Source organism: Passer domesticus, chromosome 5, assembly GCF_036417665.1.
Source record: "Passer domesticus isolate bPasDom1 chromosome 5, bPasDom1.hap1, whole genome shotgun sequence".
NCBI classification, from domain to species: Eukaryota; Metazoa; Chordata; class Aves; order Passeriformes; family Passeridae; genus Passer; species Passer domesticus.
In genome coordinates, this window is record NC_087478.1 from 33,324,142 (window position 1) to 33,343,597 (window position 19,456).

The 19,456-nt window shown below is 40.3% G+C and overlaps 1 long non-coding RNA gene across 1 annotated transcript; it reads left to right on the plus strand.

Annotated features, from left to right (window-relative positions):
• The first annotated feature begins 3 nt into the window (after nucleotides 1–3).
• Nucleotides 4–12,694, plus strand: LOC135300221 (uncharacterized). The gene is made up of 3 exons (XR_010362092.1): nucleotides 4–110; nucleotides 1,909–10,704; nucleotides 11,073–12,694. It is a non-coding gene; the product is annotated as an uncharacterized LOC135300221 (long non-coding RNA).
• Nucleotides 12,695–19,456: the final 6,762 nt, after the last annotated feature.

Below are 19,456 nucleotides of genomic sequence, written 5' to 3' on the forward strand. Positions count from 1 at the left end.
CCTCGTCCCCTCCCTCCTTCCCGCCCCGCAGGAGGGTCCCACCTGCGCGGGCACGGCTCCGCTGCTCCTCGGTCCCTGCTGGCTTTTCCTCGTCTTTCTTACCGGAGGGGGTGAGCCGTGTCTGTAGGGATTAAAAAACCCCGAACAACGAAGCGGGGAGGGGTGCGAGCGCTCACGTTTTGACTTTTGGTGTTGTTTTGATTCACAAGAGGGGTTTTGCAATAAAAACCAAGCTCCTCCTCGGCACCTGTGCGGTCGTGGCGTGTGATCAGGACGGCAGCACCCGGGGGGCCCGGAGACAAAGCCTGCTGCCCGAGCCGTGAGAGAATTTATCCGCAAATCCAACTAAATCTCCACCTAGTGCTATTTTTGCTTTGGCTTTTTTGTTTAGAGATGAGGTTTTAATTGGCTTGTGTTTGCTTACTAAAAGGACTGGATTCTATCTACAGAATTAAGTGCTTTTCTTGGTTCTGCACTAACCACATTGCCTTGGGTGTATCTTGGTCTTGGGATTCACCACAAAGGCTTTTTCATCACCTTTTGTTGTCTTGAAGATTTAAAAGAGCTAAGTGAAAGAAAGTTAAGCTGGCTTCCAGCAACAAAAATTAGGATAGTGTCTGCATTTATTTTAAAATATGAATGTGGATATAACTGAGCATTAGAATGCAGCTGCTTGTAAATTCTGTATAATTTTACTGAGAAAAAAGTTATAACTGCCAGTGGGATTTCATCTGCTTTCTTCTGAAATTTACTATGCTGGTTAATGTGAGAAAAGGAAATTAACCTATGAGCCAATCTCAAATAACAAGTCCTGTATTCCAAATAGAAGATACTGTATTGAACAAGAGTTCTTGTCAAACAAAAAGTTGCTGTTAAATTTAAAAGTACCTTTTTTCTTTTGCCAGGAAGTTTTAAGAAAAAAAGGTTGAAACTATATTTTAATGCAACTATCTGTAGTATAACAATCTAACAGAGGCACATATACCTAAAAATGCAAGATGTCCACATCCTGACCCCTCTTAGTTCATGGGAAGGACTTCTGAATCATATATAACATACAACAAGGGATGTATGCAAATTATGAGGCTACTTGATTAAAAGAGATGCATAATATTGTATTTCTGTTGGATTGGGTTCTTTCCAGTATAGTATTCTGAGGGAGGAGACAGACCCAGAGCCTTTCTCCCATACACTGACTCCACCTCATTTTAACTCTTATAACTTGACAAGACCTTCTCTCTCTTTTTCACAAAACAAAATTCTTGCAAGACTTAAATATGGATGTCTTTTACATTCTGTAATAAAGTTAATAGCTGATTTTGGTTATAGTTACCTACTATGAGAAATGAAAGAAACTATGGGGTTACACTGCAAACATGTCTCCAGAGAATCAGGAGGAAGAAGTTGAGTATGTGAGCTTCATATTTGAATTTATTTGTCTAGAATATACATATTTATAGGCTCCTTGAATGATGGTCTGGACACACCACTTGAGTCAGCAGGGAAGAAAATACACTCAGGTGGTAATCCCACATAAACATACCTGGAAACCTTCCCAAGATAATCACATGAAATCAGAGAACTCTGACTTCAAGACAGAGTAGGGTGTTGGCAACACAGTAAAAATCACAAGGGGTGTAAAAACCTCACTGAAATAACTGAAGTCACCTTTGATGTTGGGTAATCATGCAGTGTTATCTCATTTGGAAATTACACCACCCTCCAATGTAGCCAGCACAGGCATGGTTAAATGAGAGTATTACTGCATATAGGAGTGTTCAAAATGATAGATTGTTTCTGTGCCAGGTGCTTGCAAGTTAAGACAAGCCAGCCTCTTTGGCAATATTTGAGTTACATGTGACAGAATCAAAAAACTTTTTTTTTTTTTTTTTTTTTTTTTTCCCCCAGCCTGCACAAAATTCAAAGATAAACTTGAATCACTTTTCACAACGTCAGTTCAAGCCAGCCTGGGCTAGTAATATTCTAAACGCAGTTGTGGGTAGAAGTCAGTACCAAAGATCAAATCCTGCACGGAGCTGAGCCGGCAGTAAATCTCCCGTTAGCATCAGCAGCTCGGCATCGGGGACTGCGTGTCCGAAAATGACCGCAGCTGTTCTCAGAGCGGGCAGTGACCCCTGTGAGGAAGTGACACACACAGAGAAGCCACCTCCTCGTGCTTTAAGAAGCATTATCCTCCTCTCAGCGTCATTCCGGACCGTCCATTCAGAAGCATCCAACAGGTAATTATTTTGGGTAGCGCCTGAGCGTGGGATTTGCGGAGAAAATCCCGCAAGTCTCTATGCGAGCTTGGCACCCGCGGTGTCGCAGGGAGCTGGCGGGGCTCACGGCAGTGGCCCTCTAGTGACAGGCACAGAAATTCTGCCACAAGCAACAGGTACCGGCAGCTCCTCTCGCACGGAGCTCGGCAGCGCCCCAGACTGACGCTTCACCGGCGCAGGTGAGATAGGCAGCGGCAGCAAGGGGATCTTCTGGGAAATTTGGAGAGCCATTCACAGAGGAGGCCTTGGAATTTGAAATCTTAATCAGTGTTTTGTCATCTTTCATGCAGGATTCCTGCGCTTTGCAAAGATCAGTAAGAAAAAATAGGTGCATCACATTATAAGTGAAGTGTCAAAATATTTTTAGCTAGAAAGTCAAAAAGACGTCACTAACAAAGATTAAGTTTTTCAGAATCACCATTGCTATTGAAACTCTCATCTGAAATCATATCATAGGAATACAGACTACACCTGCATGTTCTTTACACTGATGTAACATTAAGGACCTGACAATCAGATTTCTCTGGGAGAAAATCTCAAGATAAAGGCTTTCTCAAGTGAGATGGACCAGAAAAGTGAGTTCAATACAAGTGATGACACAGACACATGAACTTGATAAAACAGCACAGTCCTGGATTAGCATAAACCCAGATACAAATCACCTGAATAAACATCAATGAAGACATTCTGGTGTATAATATCTGCACTGGTGAATTAAGAGGCTGATGTTAGTATGATGAAAGATAGATTGCCTGTAAGAAAGAGCACTAAAACATCAGGGATCTCTCAAACATTCACCAACTGATTAGTTGTCTCTACCACACTGACAGTTCTCAGCATATTTGGTTCATAAATCTCCTCCCCTCCATCCCAGCGTAAGAATTACCCCTGGAGAAGAAAGGGATGCCCTGCTGTGTCTCGTAATCTGCAATTAGAAAACGATCCCAAGGGGAACTATTAGCAGCTGGTACCGTTTAGAGCTGTCCAGACAGCCCTGATTCAGCTGCAGAATCTGGAACCACAACCAGCTGCCTGACAGTCCTCTCACTCATCCCATCTTGCAAACGGCACGGTCTGCATGCAGCAGAGATTTTCAGCTACTGTATGAAACGTGCTGTCATGTGCTATGGTAGAACAGGTCTGTTCTGCTCCACACGGGCTTGAAAAATGGAAACATGATCTCATTCAAGACAAAGGTCTTGAGTGTTGTGTCTTGGGAATTGTAATACAATTGTAACATTTTCCAGCTTTATCTGCCTCCTCTTAAATTGACTTATACTTTTCCTTTCAACAGTCCACACAGAATTAGATGTAATTTGAAAATAAATTATCCTTGGAATGGCAGAACCTAATTTTGCACCTGAGGCATTATATGTCCCTGGGTAGGCAAGAGCATGGTACTAAGAACAGGGAAAGCCAGAAAGGTTGAGTGGCACAGATACACCTCAGGGAAGTAAAGAAAGAGAAGGAAGATGAGGAATGTCCACAGAGGTGAGAGTGGCCTGGGAGGTGGAAGCATTACAGATACTGTGGTTGAGAAAAAGCAATTGAGAAGATTTGGCAGGTGAGTTCATATGGAAAAGGACTGAGAGCAGTCTTTCTGCTCACTAACATCTTGCTAATCTGACCTCAAGGTTACGAAATTTGAAGGATTTAAGATGTTGACATAGCATTTTGTCAGGTCTGCTAATTTGTGTATGAAATGCATTGCAGCTAATACCATGGAATTTACAGAGATTTTTCATAGCTGATTTCTTGTTGATATTAAGCAATATTTTTGAGCAATCTGAAAATTATCCCAAGAACTGGACTCATTTGAGCTATTTGGAAAATTTGTCAAGCTTTGAAATAGCATTTTGCCATTTTTGCTAATTACCTTCTAATCAAAATATGTTTTAATTGCCATTGTCAAGAACAATGCAACACTCTTACTCATAATGATGGCAAGTCTGTCTCCTAAAATCAAAATTCCTCCAGGCCATTTAGCATATCTGTTTCAAGTAAACAATAGTGCCATTTCTTGAACAGGAAATTAAGATAATTTTTAGAAAATTTCGTTGTGTAATAAAACAATCCTTTATTTCTCTGCACTGATTTATGCATAATGGGCCTCTACACAGACAACTGAGTAAACAGCGTGCACTGAAATCTCCTGTCAGTGAAAGTACATGTTACCATGTTTTGCATTAACCTCTTTCTTTTGGGAAAGAAATGAAAGGGAGCTTTCCAGATATACTATAGTTATAGATTTGCTGATTGGCAGTTTAAAAATGAATGTTTAATGGTGCAATAAACAAGATGCCACTTGTTTGACCACAGTGAAAGCAGATGGCAAGGCGTCTTGGGTTAATCTGTACTGGCTGTGCACTGGTTAGACTGTCATTTATTAAGCCATATGGCTCTGTGTAGGCACCATTTCTCTGAAGATAGGGTATGTTTTTGTTGCCAGCTTAAAGTAACCTAAAACAGAGCTGTGTCTGAGAGAGGCCACCCTGCTGCCTCCTTTTTGCCAGTGTGGGCACTGGAGCAGCCGTGGTCAGCAGGACTGGGGGGCTGGTGCCCCTGGAGGCTTACCCAGACACACACGTACACCGCTGAACGAATCCCTGTTTTCACCTGGCTCAGCTGCCCCGTCCATACAGGCACTGGCCTTTGCTGGGGGAGCAGAAGAGCCAGAGGGCTCCTGGAGAGGGAGAGTTCACTTGGAGTGACCTGCTGGCTCAGGGGAGGTACATATGGGATACTACAGGGTGAAAGAAGGTCTCTTTGGAAGAATAAGCTGAGCTTATGAGAGAGAGACTGTTGTGCTCTGCCTCTCTTCTGGCAATGGCTTGTTCCTAGAGACACATGAAGTGCTGTTGCTCTTCTCCCCCACTAATGACATGGGAATATTAATGCTGAATGTAACTATAGATTAATTAGTGCTTGTCAAACAGTCTAGTAATGCCAATTGAAATGAAATTTGAGAAAGAGAGCCCTCTAACAGGTATGGAAACCTCCGATAGCATTGCCTGTTTAGTACAGAAAATGATGATAATAGATGAATAGATCCTCCAACCACATGAGCCTTCCAAGACAACTGTCATGACATAAACCTTATTAATGCTATCTTGAGACAGACAGTATTTACAGACACAACAGCCTGCATAAAAGAGCACTGGAAATAATATCTTTTATTCACAAATGCTTCTAAGTGAAAGAAAAGCTGCTCCCATGGTGGCTATGGAAGGTAGCTAAAGAGCAGACACAACCTGTACAGCAAGGATCTTTCAATACTCAGTATTAGAAGGTAATTTATTTGAGGTCATGAATATCTTAATCAGAAAAACCAAAATCAGGATGAAGAAAATTGTTTTGCTGACAGCAAAGAATTTTTTTCCCTGCTAGTTCATCTTTTACAGAATTATTAGAAAACTATAAAAGTAGGCAAGGTTTGATATGAAGCGAGAAAGACCAGGTAAGCCTTAATTTTGTCTTGGTTCACTGAATTTGTATATAATTAAACTTCCAGTGTTATTTATTTGCAAATACTTTTAAGTGCTCTCTTGCTTTAGAATGCTTTGTACTTAAACTAGATAATGAAAAAATTTTTTTTTACAACAACTGAAAGTAATCCCTAAAAGTAACCCCTCAGCAACCTTTCCTGCCAAATCCACAGACAGAGAAGATACATAGGATAAGGTACACTTTAGCATTCTTGGCACATCTTTGGTATGTATATTTCAAAACAACATACATTGCAGCAGGCTTGAGCAGAGTCATCAGGCACCAAACCAACATCCGAGCAAGCCCCAGGCTGGAACAATTTCCTGTACCAGATACAGAAGGAGACAAATCTTCAGTCGGGTTCAGTATCTCCATTTTTATTTTGCTAGTATATGGCTGTGTAAATACAATATAAAATTCTCCACTGGGAATGAGGATTTCCAGTTTTTGAGAAAAAGTAGCCTCGTCTCATTTGCATTAGTAATCCTTGTTGGCAGTCTCACACACAGGAAGCCTGAAAATACACAAGAAAAACATCAATTCCCCAGAGACACTGAAGGAGATATCTAAATTAAGATAACTTGAAAGATATCCTCATTTCAAGGCATGTATTCAAATCCCCACAACAGATAGCAAGGCTGAATATTGCACGAACTGCATAGATTGACAAAACCTTTTTGGTAGTTGATTGTTTTTCATATAATTTTAATTATTGTTCATCCTGCAGGGTTTTTAATGGTTATCTATGGAGCCTTGATCTGCTCTCTTCATTATACTGAGAGTAGCTTTTTTGAGCCTCTCCTTTGGGTGACTGCTCCCATGCAAACCTAACTTCATGGGAGTCTGTCCTTGATATGATTGAACTGTTGAGAGAAGTATTTGATATTTAAAACTATATTGTTACTGGCTGATACTTCAAATTCCATAGTTTGTATACTACAAACATTTCCATAGATTGCCATGGATATAGACATTTGATTATTAAAAAATTTACATTTCCCATATTTGCCTTCTTTGAACATTAATTATTTCACCTTGTCCTAATCTTCATAGATCTGTTATGATTCAGGATTTGGCATTATTGCAAAGTAACCATCACATTTACAAATATATTACAATATAAGCCTAATGTGATTGCTGGTTTACAGACTTGTGGTACAGATCTTAGATTCATGGTGGCAGACAGATGTTTTGTAGGACTGGACTGGTAGCCAGTTCTCATGTGAACTGAAGAGAGTTCTTGTTTTAACTATAATTTTAAAGACTGGACTAAATTTAAAGGAGAATCTGAGTCAACAGAACTTGCATCTTCTTCTGATCCTATGATGTGAGTTATAGTAACTTAAATTCAATTTTAAAATTGTTCTTTGTTCCCTTAGATTCATAATTTTTGAGATTGGACCTTTAAATTTGGCCTTGTAGCCTAAATGTAACCAAAATATGTGGTCACTTTACCCAACTTCCGTCTTTGTCTTTAAACAAATAACTATTTCTTTTCACTGCATATGAAGTGAAAACACAAAATATATTTTTCCTTGTGTAAATTTATATCTAGGACATGTTTCCTTATAAAAGGACCAAAATTTATTTCTTCCTCTCCAGACAGTGTTGTCCTAATTACTCTTGGTAATTCTGGTACTTTTGTCTAGATCTAGAATTACAAAAGAGATTTCTATCTTTATGTGCTGTCCAGCCTTTACCCAGCTGTAAATAGAGAATCTGAGCCAGTAAATCACACAACCATATGTTCAACAGCTTTAAACTTATGCCAAGGTTGTCTTGATTTCAATCACAGTTAAGATGATGTGTACTGTCTTGTAGGAGATGGAATAGGCTTGGGAGCTTTCTTAGTTGGGGCATCTACTGTTCTGGAAATATCTGCCTTCTGTAGAGTTTACATAGCTTTCTATAAAAACAGAGATGGTCCATGGATGTAGGCATCTGTAATTTCTGTTGTGTTTTCTTTTAATGATTTGGGCTCACAATTTTGATCATCATTATTTTCTCCCATCCTCTTTTGAAGCAAAATTTTGGTGAGTTGCTAGGCCAACAGAGATTTATGAACTTTTGGTGTCTCATAGGAACATTTGATCTGATTAAAATATGATACCATAGTTTTAAAGATTTTTTTCCTTTCTTTCTTTATGTTCTATTCAGAACTGATTAACATGGAAAAAAAATCTTGGTCCAGTCTCTTTTGAGAATGAAATAACTGGGTATGATTTTTCTTTTGCTCCATTCAAGATTCTAGATTCAGTTATGCATTGTTCTATGTTGTCATTTATGTATATAGAGTAATTGAAGAATGTGCAAAAGTAATAAATCAGCATTTTTTTTGTGCATTTGGCAGTGATCTATTGATTGGGCTGCAGAGAATATGTCTACTATTATTTGGCATTCTACAAAGACCATGCCCAAGTAGTAGCTGGTGCAGTGCTGTGGTTTGGATTTAGTATGAGAATATTTTTGATTCCACAATGATGTTCTAACTGTTTCTGAGTAGTGCCTACCTTAAGTCAAGGGCTTTTCAGCTTTCCATGCTCTAGAGCCATTGAGGAGGTGCACAAGGAGCCAGAGGGAGCATGGCCAGGACAGCTGACCTGAGCTGGTCCAAGGGGCATTCCATACCACAGAATGTGTTCTTCAGAATATGGGGTGGGGGGAATTTGGACCAGCAGGGCTGATCACTGCTGGGGGACTGGCTGGGCACTGCTCAGTGGGTGCTGAGAAATTGCATTGTGCATCACTTGTCTTTCTTGGGATTTATTCCTCTCCCACTTCTTGTCTTCCTTTTCATCACCATCATCATCATCATCATCTTTTACTCCATTGCAATTGCTGAACTGTTCCATCAATGCACAAGTCTTACCTTTTTATCTATTCTCCTCTTCTTCCCACTGTGAGGGACATACTCCATGGGGGAGACACCTCCTTTCTCCTCCAGGCTAGTTACTGCAGCTCTTGCAAATTTCAAATATCTTTGGGATGTTCAAACCAGCATGGTTTTATTGCTGTGTCTTCTGACTGTGCTCCAGGTCTTGTTGAACACCTACTTAAGAAAACCACCCAGAGATCTGCACTGAGACTGGACAGCTCTGAGTGGACGGGTGTGTGGGATAGTGTGGGCAAGAGCCCAGGACAGTGGGTACCTCCAGCATTTTGGAACTTCCCCCTGAACAAGTGCAGGATCCAGAAAAACTAGGAAAATACTTGGAAAAGGGATGCCATCAGCCTGGCAATTCCAGAGACACAAATCACTGCAGCGTGCTGGGTCCTGGCCTACCGAGCCCAGTTCAACACTATTCAGGATGCTCAAGGGAAAAGAATCTCCTGGATTTGATGGCAGTGACAGGCACTGCAGCTGCTCCAACCCTGGCCCCAGGCCCTGCTGGTATCAGTCACCCCTTCTCACCAGAAGAGAAAATGGACACGAGAGCTTGTTTAGCAAAGGAGAACAAAGCAGGGCCATCACAAGAGCAGGAGGAAGAGGCGGAACAAGAAGGAACCACTCAATCCCTATCCCTGAGAGAGCTGTGGGATATGCAAAAAGATTTCAGCCACCACCCAGGTGAGCAGGTGATCACCTGACTGCTTGGATGCTGGGGAACAGGGCTAGGAGCTTGGAATTAGAGGGTAGGGAAACCAAGCAGCTGGGATCACCTTCTAGGGAAGGGGGCATTGACAAGGTGATTGCAAAGGGCCTCAGCCTTTGGGAAGTGATCCCTGTGGAGCGTGAAGGAAAACCCAGGAAAAAGCTGCATGGACACTTTAGTTTTCAATGATACTTTTTTAGTGAAGGGACTTTTAATCTAATTTTCCACATGAAAAAATCCAAAACAAGGAACAGGTATTCTGTTTTGTGAAGTGTCACCCTCTAATGACATAGTTCATGACTAATTACCTAAGCTCCTTGTTGTTACTTACTCCTTATTTGCAAAGAAAGCAGTTGGTCAAATTCAAGTTTCCATAAATGAAAGCAAGAGCCTTCAAGTTCCTGAGATATATATATAGTTATGAAAGGTCTGAAGTAAATTGAAACAGATCATAAGTTTCATAAAGGAGATACTTGGAGTAGAAAGTATTTATTTTAAATACTAGAATATAAGGAATGACTGGATGTGGAGAAATTACATTATGAGGACACTAAAATAAAAATACTTAAGTATTAGTGAAGGAAAAATATTAGAATATTAGAATCCAAGGCAAATATACTAATTTTTTTTATAAGTCATGGAATTCAGACCCTGAGGCTAAATGCTTTCTTGGAATTGGCTATCTTGACTCATCTTTTTCTCTGTAAAAAAGGAAAAACTCAATAAATTCTACTTCAAAAAGACTAAAAAAATGGAACTTTAGATTAATCTCTATTTAAAACATTCAGGCTGTGCATGATGTAAATTGACAGATTTTACAAATAATAAAGGCAGAACAAAAGAGCCTTTCATTAAAATTTCCTGTAACAAGCTCTCCTACCACAGAATGATACTGTCACTTCATTACACTTAGAAAAGACTTTAAATTGAATCATCAAATAAACTGCTTATCCTGCCAGTGCAAGGTTGCTCCAGGGCACGGAAGCAACCTTGTTTCACCTTTGGCTCTTTCAACCTGTAGATTTAAGCAAAGATCAGAATTGCTCTGTTTGCTTACAACACATGTTTTAGGAACATTTCAAAATGATCTGCCCAATGCTTTGGGAAAATGAGACACTACATTCTAATACACAAGAAGCTATGGTGACTCCGTGGTTACATCCTGCAAACAAACACAGTAAAAGACAGTATGTTTACTACAGCCCTGCATGGAGTGCTGAAAATACTGCTTTTTTGTCTAAACTGCTGTGTAGTCAATTTGGTCTTTTCTTACAGGCACTCTGAACTTTATTCTGTAATAAATGCTGTAGCTCTGCTAATGCTCCTGTAGCTCCACAAATGGCAAGGTAAGGCAAAGAAAGAAAAATGCAGACAGAGGATTTAAAATGTGTGAATATATTATTCAGGAGGATTTATTAATTTTAAAATATTGTTACAGTTGCCAAAAAGTGTTGTTAAATTGCCCAGTAGTACAGGATAAGGTCCTAACACAAAAGGTTAAGGTGGCCCTTCAAATTTCCTGCGGAACAGATTGTTGAATCCGCTTTTATGTCATGCTAAGACTGCTGAAGATAACTTGGGAACACCAGGCTCTTGCAAGCTATGGTGCAAATAATTCTGAATAATGAACACATTGAGTGAAGAGTCACACGACAGCTGTCCCTCATCAAAAAATAATCATCTCTGTCTCTGGTGGCTTGTGGGCTGCCTCAAGCTGATCCTAGGTACTGCACATCTTTGTAACGACGAGGATTCTCTAGACAGCCTTTTGGACAAATTTCCTGAGAAGACTGACACATCAGGCTCTCCTACCCTTCACTAGCAGCCTTTTCAAAATCACCCTGTTTTGCAGGGGTATTTATCTATGTTGTGAAAGATTTAATATTGCCTGTAAGCCACTAACACAGCACTATGGCCTTCTGGTACGAGCTGTTACTGTGTTAGTCCTCTGTGCTGACAGAAATAAGCTACAGTAGGGCTTTTGTCCTGGGATGTACATCACTCCAAGCCAATCTTGTCCTTTCACTGGTGCTATCTGGACTGCTCTGAGGTCTGGGACACTGCAGTTTTGTTTCCATTTCTCTGACTATATGCTTTGTGATGCTGTTTCCCACCATCACTGCCTTTCCATTCTGGTACACATGAATTTGGCCTTAGAATATTTTTTTTCAGTTGAAGGGAAATTTCTACAAAATCCATCGTGTTGCATCACAAACTTGCTGCTCAAGCAAGGTGGATCAGAGAAGTGTGTGACTCCGAGAGAAGCCACTGCAAGGACAAACCATGACACCATGGTTCATGGTCCCCTGTGTGACAGCAGGCAGTATTTCCAACATTACACACACAGTATTAGTAAGGACAACCAGAGCTTCCCCCTTCTGGTAGTCTGCAAACTGTAAGCCTTGTCACCCACAAGAAGAGAAAGGATATTGCATACATCATTTCAGATAAAAGCTTCTGATCAGGACTGAGCACAGGATCTCCTAGGAGTTATCTGCTGTCTCCTTGGTGCTGTCTTGCAGTGACAGCTACTGCCCTGTGGATGGCCCGTAATGCAGAGCCAAGGTGCACCAAAATCAGCTACTCGTCTTGCCAAGCATTTCACTTTTATCATCAAAACAACTTGCACAGTTAACAAAGTCATTATTGCAATTAAAATAAAAGAAAAACTCCATTTGAAAATGCCTGCAGCTGTGGGAAGCCAGCATTAGGAGAGATTCCAGGGATTCCCACCACAGCTGCAATATGAGTAATTTGTGATTTCTGGAAAGCTGATGAAGCCAGTAAAGGTAGGATGTTTTAGCATGTCCCTCAGTACTTGAGCAGGTACTTAAAGGCATTAGCTTAAAGTTAACAAACAACTGCCAACTGCCTTTACCTTAGAAGTTCAAAGGTAATTTCTATTGTAACTGTAATCATGATCTTTCATGGAGATTATACTACAAATACAGATATTTTTGTCACTTTTTTTGTTGCAAAGATTGACATACACTACTCATCCACTTCTAAACAATTTGTGAAGCCACATATGATCAAGTTAAAATACAAGCAATCAGCTGGCAGCTGTAGGTACGGGACTTGACAGATATTCTACACTGATTTGCAATTTAAGACAGCAATATCTGGATAGTAAAACCATCCAGAAAGTTTTCTCTTGCTCTAATTTATCTTGACAGATAAAAACCAAGGTTAAAACAGTACATATTTTGGGTTTCCACACCCTAAGTGAGCAAGTCAGTTCACAGTTGTATGACTCCAATGGCAACATACTTTTCTTCTAATATTGTTGTACATTTCTAACAACCGCTAGGCTCTTTTAGCCAAAAAAAAAAAAAAAAAAAAGAAATAAGAAACCAAACCAACCAAGCAACCAAAACCCAAAAAAACTCTCCAAAACATACAGCCTGTGTGTTTTGGCTTTGATCATATAGTTTCTTCCCATAAACATTTTAAAATATCCCCACTATTGCCCTGTACAAAGTGACTTTCTTTTCTAACCTTAATGCTGCAAAACTACACATGATGCTACACCAAGTACTTTTTACCATAATAAGCACTTCTATAATTGACTGATTCACCTTTTCTTTTTCATAGTGCTATCCCCAAGGTTCTCTCAGCTCTTAACCATTTCAGTATCAACAGCTCTTATTTGGGTTCTCATTTTCAATGTCTCTCTTTCTTTCCACTGCCTATTGTGCAGCTGATGTACACATTTCTCTCAGATCTCATTTATGCATGTATTCACACATTTAATTGAAAATATAGAAAAGATTTTCATAACACTGCTGTCATTAAGCTGGAACAATTTTTTTATTGTGATAGCTCTCAGATTTGCTTACTTTGAACCCCTCATTTTAATTGCCTAAAGTTGCTAACAACTTTTTGCTCTCTTTTTCTTCCAAAAGTTTTGGAAGCCATGTTACAGGTTCCATGAATGTGAAAATAAATCAGCAAATGAAGAGATTAAAAAAAAAAAGACCCCAATAAAAGTAAATAATTATCTTTCTTTCATCTACCTCTTTTTTTCTTTCTTTTTTTTTTCCCCCTGAGATCAGAATAGATGTATTGTATCCAGATTTCTTCATCATGCTGCTGGATAAGTCAATATCTGGCAGCTAATAATAAAAAAGATCCTAATATGCAGCAGCTTCCAAGAACTTCTTGTTCACTTTTCACCCCAAAACTCCACTAGAATGGTGAACACTTAACAGTGATTAAATTTTTACTGTGAATGCCTCAGGCAGACTCTTTGTATAAGAGTCTGTATAGATAATTCCTTTCTCTGGAGGTTTTCTTTTACATGGTCATATTTCTTCAATCTGATATAGCTTTCCATACTCCTGTTGGTAGTTTCTCACATGGTTTCTCTCTTGTGCCTTTTATTTCAAGAATAAAGAATAGAAAATTAATATTCTTGTCCTGAAAGGTCTGTGTGTTTAGTGGAAGACACAGCAGCCTGGTCAACTCAGGAGCAAGCCTGATCTTTCATATGAACAACTTGTACTGATCTGTAGCTGATTGCTACCTAGCTGTCACCTGGGAACTCAAAGTTTCTAGTTTATTCCAGCAGCAGCAAGGGCATACAAGGGAAACAGAGTTCTAAAATTCACAGTCTCCATAAATTAAGAAAGATGTATTTTTAATATATAATTGGAATGCTGAAGATCTTTTTATGTGTATATATAGCTAAAGAGATATATTTTAATTTAATCAAAACCCTCAAACCCTTATGTTTTGACTTTTGAAGCTAATTCTATCCCCATCCAGTTAAGATATTTTATTATTAATTGCCTCCCTCTCAAACTTTCAAAGACACATGCAACATTTGATACAATGCCTGGAATTTACTGGCTTGGTGAAGAACAAGGACTCACCCAGTTCAGAGCTAATGGCTTTCTCTGCTCTCTTGATAACATCTGGCATCTTCTTCCAATAAATCTTTCTCTTCTATCTTTTTGTCACAACACACACAGTTATGAGGAACATACGATATCATTTTAATTGATACATCTCCAGTTTGAAAAGTTCTGACAGCAGGCATAACTGTGAAACTGTTCCCTGGAAATAAATTTCACAGCATGAAAGTGTTCCCTGGAGATAAATTATAACTGATAAATTAATTAAGATTTCCAGTCTTACTGGTATGATGAGCAGCATTCAGGAAAAAATAAAAAAGGGATTTGCAATCAGGTTTAAAAACCAAGAACAAAGTCAGGGCCTGTTGTTGTTCAGTGAACCATTGCAGGTCTGGATTACAGCAGTTCTGCGTGTTGATGTTGGAGTCATGAGAATGCTGCCCATGCAACTTTATCCAGCCAGTCACGACTATAGGTTATTTATCCTTTTTAAATGAGACACAGATGAAATGCATTCTTAGAGAAACCAACTTGATGAAGAAGACATAAATAATTTAAATGGTCTAATGTGATGATCCTTCTGGTTTTATTTGGAAATATGCCATGAACTGTGCTTCTGTGATCACACATCTCTTTGGTTTCCAGAGCTCTTCATTCCAAAGTCACGGAGGCTGACCCACAGAGGCTGTTTCTGCTCTGCCTTACCAGCAGTACCTGGGTGGGCTTCACTTGCTTTGGTTGGTACAGGAGTTTTCCTGGTGATCTCCCTGTAGTGTACATACAGCTGTGTTATGGATACAGTCATGGTAATCTAGTTCATGGGACTTTTCCTCTGAAATGCCTGACATGACTCTGGTGGTTCATCAGCAAAACTGAGGTCAAGAGAGCTTCCTCTAAATGATAATGTATAGGAAATTATACGATCACATAGTAAAACCTGCCTTTAGGCTGCTCCTACACTTGGCAGCTGAAGAAAAATAAAGGCACCTTCTGTTCGATGTGCAGCTGGGACTCCACGTGGGCTATGTGGCCTTGAGAGACGCATTCTGCCACGGTCAGGTGTCTCTGGATACCCATTTACCTCCAGAGATTTCAGCTAAAGTCTCCAAACTAGAACAGCTGGTGCCCCAATATTTAAAAATACCATCAACAAGAAGGATGAGGAGTCAGCATTTCAAACAAGATGGCTGCCAACAAGAGCAGCAAGGCCCAGCTGAAAAAAATTACTGTAGTCACTTTGGAAATTAAAATCACAGTGTCCAACAATGCTGTTAGATGTTACTTCAATTAGTTCTTCTTGGCAACACTACTGGGACTGACGAATGAACCTCAAGGGGGATATTTGTGGTGGAAAATTAAGTACAAGAGATCCCTGCCCAGATCCAGAAAAGTCTCCAGACAGATATATCCTCTGAACTAGCCAAATCCTGCAGCCCACAAGGAAAGACAAACTCTTGAAGCTCGCCTTCCTGTTCCTTACAGAGGTGCTCAGATGCCTGTAGGTGGTGAACTTAAATCAGGAAAAGCTTTGCACCTGGCTCCAATTGCAAATACCATGTACTGATATTTACACACCTCAAATTATGAGAGCAAAAAAATACAATTCAGTCAAAAGAATTCTTTTGGAGATGCCACATTAAAAATAATAATTTCCTTTAATTTAGAAAAAAAAACATACTATGGGACTCTAATCACCCCTTTAAAAAGTAGGAAATCTGCCAGGTGGCAAGGACATAAACTTCTTAATGAAGTTTCCAGTTCAGCTCTACTTTCAGATCAGTGAGAAGCTGCATCTCTTCCAAAAGCTACTGGTTTCTAGTCTTTAACTTTCAACAGCTCACCTTCTGGAAACAGGAGAGTTACTTCTATTTTCAGTAAAACATCATGAAAAAATGTTAAATGATAGCTCCAGCAGTCGAGTGGAAGAAGAGATCAGCACATGATGATTCACACCATCTGTACAATCACCCACTAACCTATTTCTATTCTTCAAGTGCCTGAACCTTCCTACCTCCCCTTTCTTCCTCCCTTCTTTCTTCCCACATGCTCTTCCCTCCCACGGTTTCCACCACCAAGCCCTCCCTTTGATTTAATCCCTTATTCTCTAAGCTCCTTTGCTCAGTTTCAGGCACCACATGAATCCAAACCTCCCATGCATGAACCTGGAGTGAAAAGTCTGTAATAAAGAATCAATCACTGGACTTAATTGTCTGTGCTTTTTGCTGCAAAAGTTTACAATTTGTCCTAGAAGTTATATTTTTCCCCTGATAGTTGAACCTTTGCTTTGCATGGCAGAAGGAAAGAGGCTGCCTGTTTATGAGGAATGTGGAAGGAGGACTCTGATGAAGCCTCCCACCCCCCAGCACATAACATCTCACTGAGAACACAAGGATGTTGATGAGGGTATTCAGTCTAGAAAATGATAAATCACAGAGATGACATATTGGCCAGACACACCCTCAGTGTGAGAGCATGCCTGGAAAGTGTGGATGTGCTTGCACAGTGTGCTCAGCACCCTGTGGTGCAGGAAACATCCAAGGATAGCAAAATTGCTGATGGAAAGAGGGAGTGCTGCCCAGGTGGGCATCCACGTCCAGTAACTTCTCCCAGAAAGCTGTTTGTGGTTTAATCAGTGCCACAGCAAGTGGCTTTTACCAGTGCTGCCTTCTTTGATGTGCAAGACTCTGATATCCTTCCCCCCTAGCCAGCAGGTCCAGCCATGCTGTTGTGTTCGTCACAGAGAGTGCAAGGAGCAGAGGATGGGGAGGAAGGTGGGCACACTCTGATATGCTTTCTGTCTCCTTAGAGCCCCTTCCAGTTGCCTCCAATTGGCGCTGGTGCCCACCCTCCCACACCCCCTCAGTGTCCCTCTTCCCATCCTTCTCCAGCCGTCCCACTGCTGCCGGTGGCAAGTCTCAGCCACTGTCTGGAAAACAGCAGCTGGTGAGAGCTGGTCCCTCTCCAGTATCACAGGAGTTGCCTCTAGGGCAGGTTCCCTTCCCACTCTGGCCTTATTATGGCTCCTGCATTGCTCATGTGCAGCCAACAGACAGACAAGTTGCATCCTGCCCACAAAGCCAGGCTCCGTCTGGGTATTCTCTTAGGCATCAGAAATTATTAATTCTTATATTCACAGGGACACAGACTCAATAAGTCACAGATTAGTGGTTAGGCCGTCTCTAAAAGAGATGTGAAATAGGAGTTTGTTAACGCTCCCAGGCAAAGGAGAGAACTGCAACTCAACTCTGGGGCAATCCTGTGAAAAAGGGCGATGGTGTCACCATGATTTAAGTGGAAACAGTAGCCAAGACTGTGTCTACTGGTGCATGAGAGAGGAGGCTTTGAGAGCAGAGCACCAGACACAGCTCAGCACAGAAACTCTCATTTCTGAATTCTGGTGAGGCACAAGCAGTTCATGCATGAGACAGAAAACAAATTGCTGAGCCCTGTCAAAATTGAAGTGTTTCTGCAAATGCCCAGAGGCTGAACCTTCAGAACCTTTGAAAAGCCAAGGATTCAGAGACCTCCCAGCTGAGGTAATTTCTGAGCCCTGGTCTGAAGGGTAACAATTTTGGGTGCGGGAGTTTGATATTCACAGGTCCCCTGTGAATATCAAAGTTCTTCATGTGATCTGGTGATCTTCCAGCCTTAGGAACAGATGTGATCTTCAGTAGATGATGGTTCCGATTTGAAAAATCCAGGGCAAAGACAACACCATGTTGCTTTGATTTTTTGAGATTTTCCAAACCTTCTGATGTTTACATTCTTGTAATGAACTTTCTCACACTCTTTATGTAAATAACTTATTGTTTTGCATTCTTTTATGGAAGAGGAGAAATTTGATGTACTGTTGGTTTGTCCAGTGTCATTGGAGAGGTGGCACTTTCACCCTCCAATCCACTGTCACTTTTGGAAATTTATAAAGGTTGGAGTCAGAAATTAAAAAGTCCCTTTTTTACCTTAAAAGAGCAGCGTGTCCGTATCATGTTATTGCATGTCCTATAGTGACAACACCACGTTGAACTTATCTCAATTACAATTGAAAGAACATGTTCCTACCACAGAAATTAGGTACATTTTGGGACATACTTTGGCTTTGGTCCTCGGTTCTGTGTTGAAACTCTACTTCTGTGAAGAATAGTGGAATTGCTTAAGATTTTTGGACACTCTTTGGAGTGTATGGTATTTAGCAACACACAGTTGAGTAAATTAAGATGAAAACTTGAATTAGAGTTGCCTAGGTCTATAGTTAGGATTAATATAATTACAAGTAAATGGGACATGCTGATCTCTCACACAGAGTCCTTACAAACACAGTGAATATAGATGCGTAAGTGAAACACCACCACATATTTCTAGTAAAATTATTTGTTTAAAATTGCAGTGCTTGGGTATTGCAACTCAGTGATGAGCATTTCCCACATCTATACAATTTTGGAGTGTACAAAATTAAACAGCAATGTTGAATTTATGGAGTTCTATTTTCGGCACAGGCTGCCAAAGTTGCCACAATTTCCAAGGTTTAAATGCAGTACACATACGTTTACAACCTCTCCAAGAGTCTACCAAAAGTCATCAGTCACCAAATAATTTCATTCAGTTCTGAAAACCCAGTCAGTAGATGAAGAGATATAGGGTGTCTTACTGCATGGGTGTTTGGTAAGGGATTGCAAGTTAAGGGGTGTGGAAAGGTGAACTGTTTTCTAGGGAGTAATGCAGCGCACTTGGAATTTGACGGGATTTTTCTGATGACTTTCCTTTGCTCTCAGCTGCCCTTAGGAAGGCGTTCAGGAAGGACTTTTCTTCCTGAACCATTGAGACTGGCACCAACAGATCCAAACATTTGAGCATGAGTTTCTGGACACTGTTTTGCTGCCCTTTCACAAGGACAAACTAATTTGTAATATGAAAACATGATCAAAATTTTGGTGTCAGTTGCTTTCTCTAAACAAAAGATGCTAAGCAATATAGCTGAAAACTGTGCTGAACTTTTGCTCTGCTTAGAAAAAATAAGATGCTTGGATGGATGGATGGATGGATGGGTAGACAGATGCACTAAACATTTCACCCCATACTTGAAAGCTAATGAAAAACACATTTTGTGGCTTTGACAAATTAACAGAGCAGAGCAACCTAGTTTTATATCTTATTTCCTGTTTTCCTAGTGCGTTTTGGCTTGGAAAGCAAACCGACTTGTGCACAGATGAATAATGTGTTTAGATTTAGATTTGGCCAGAAAAGG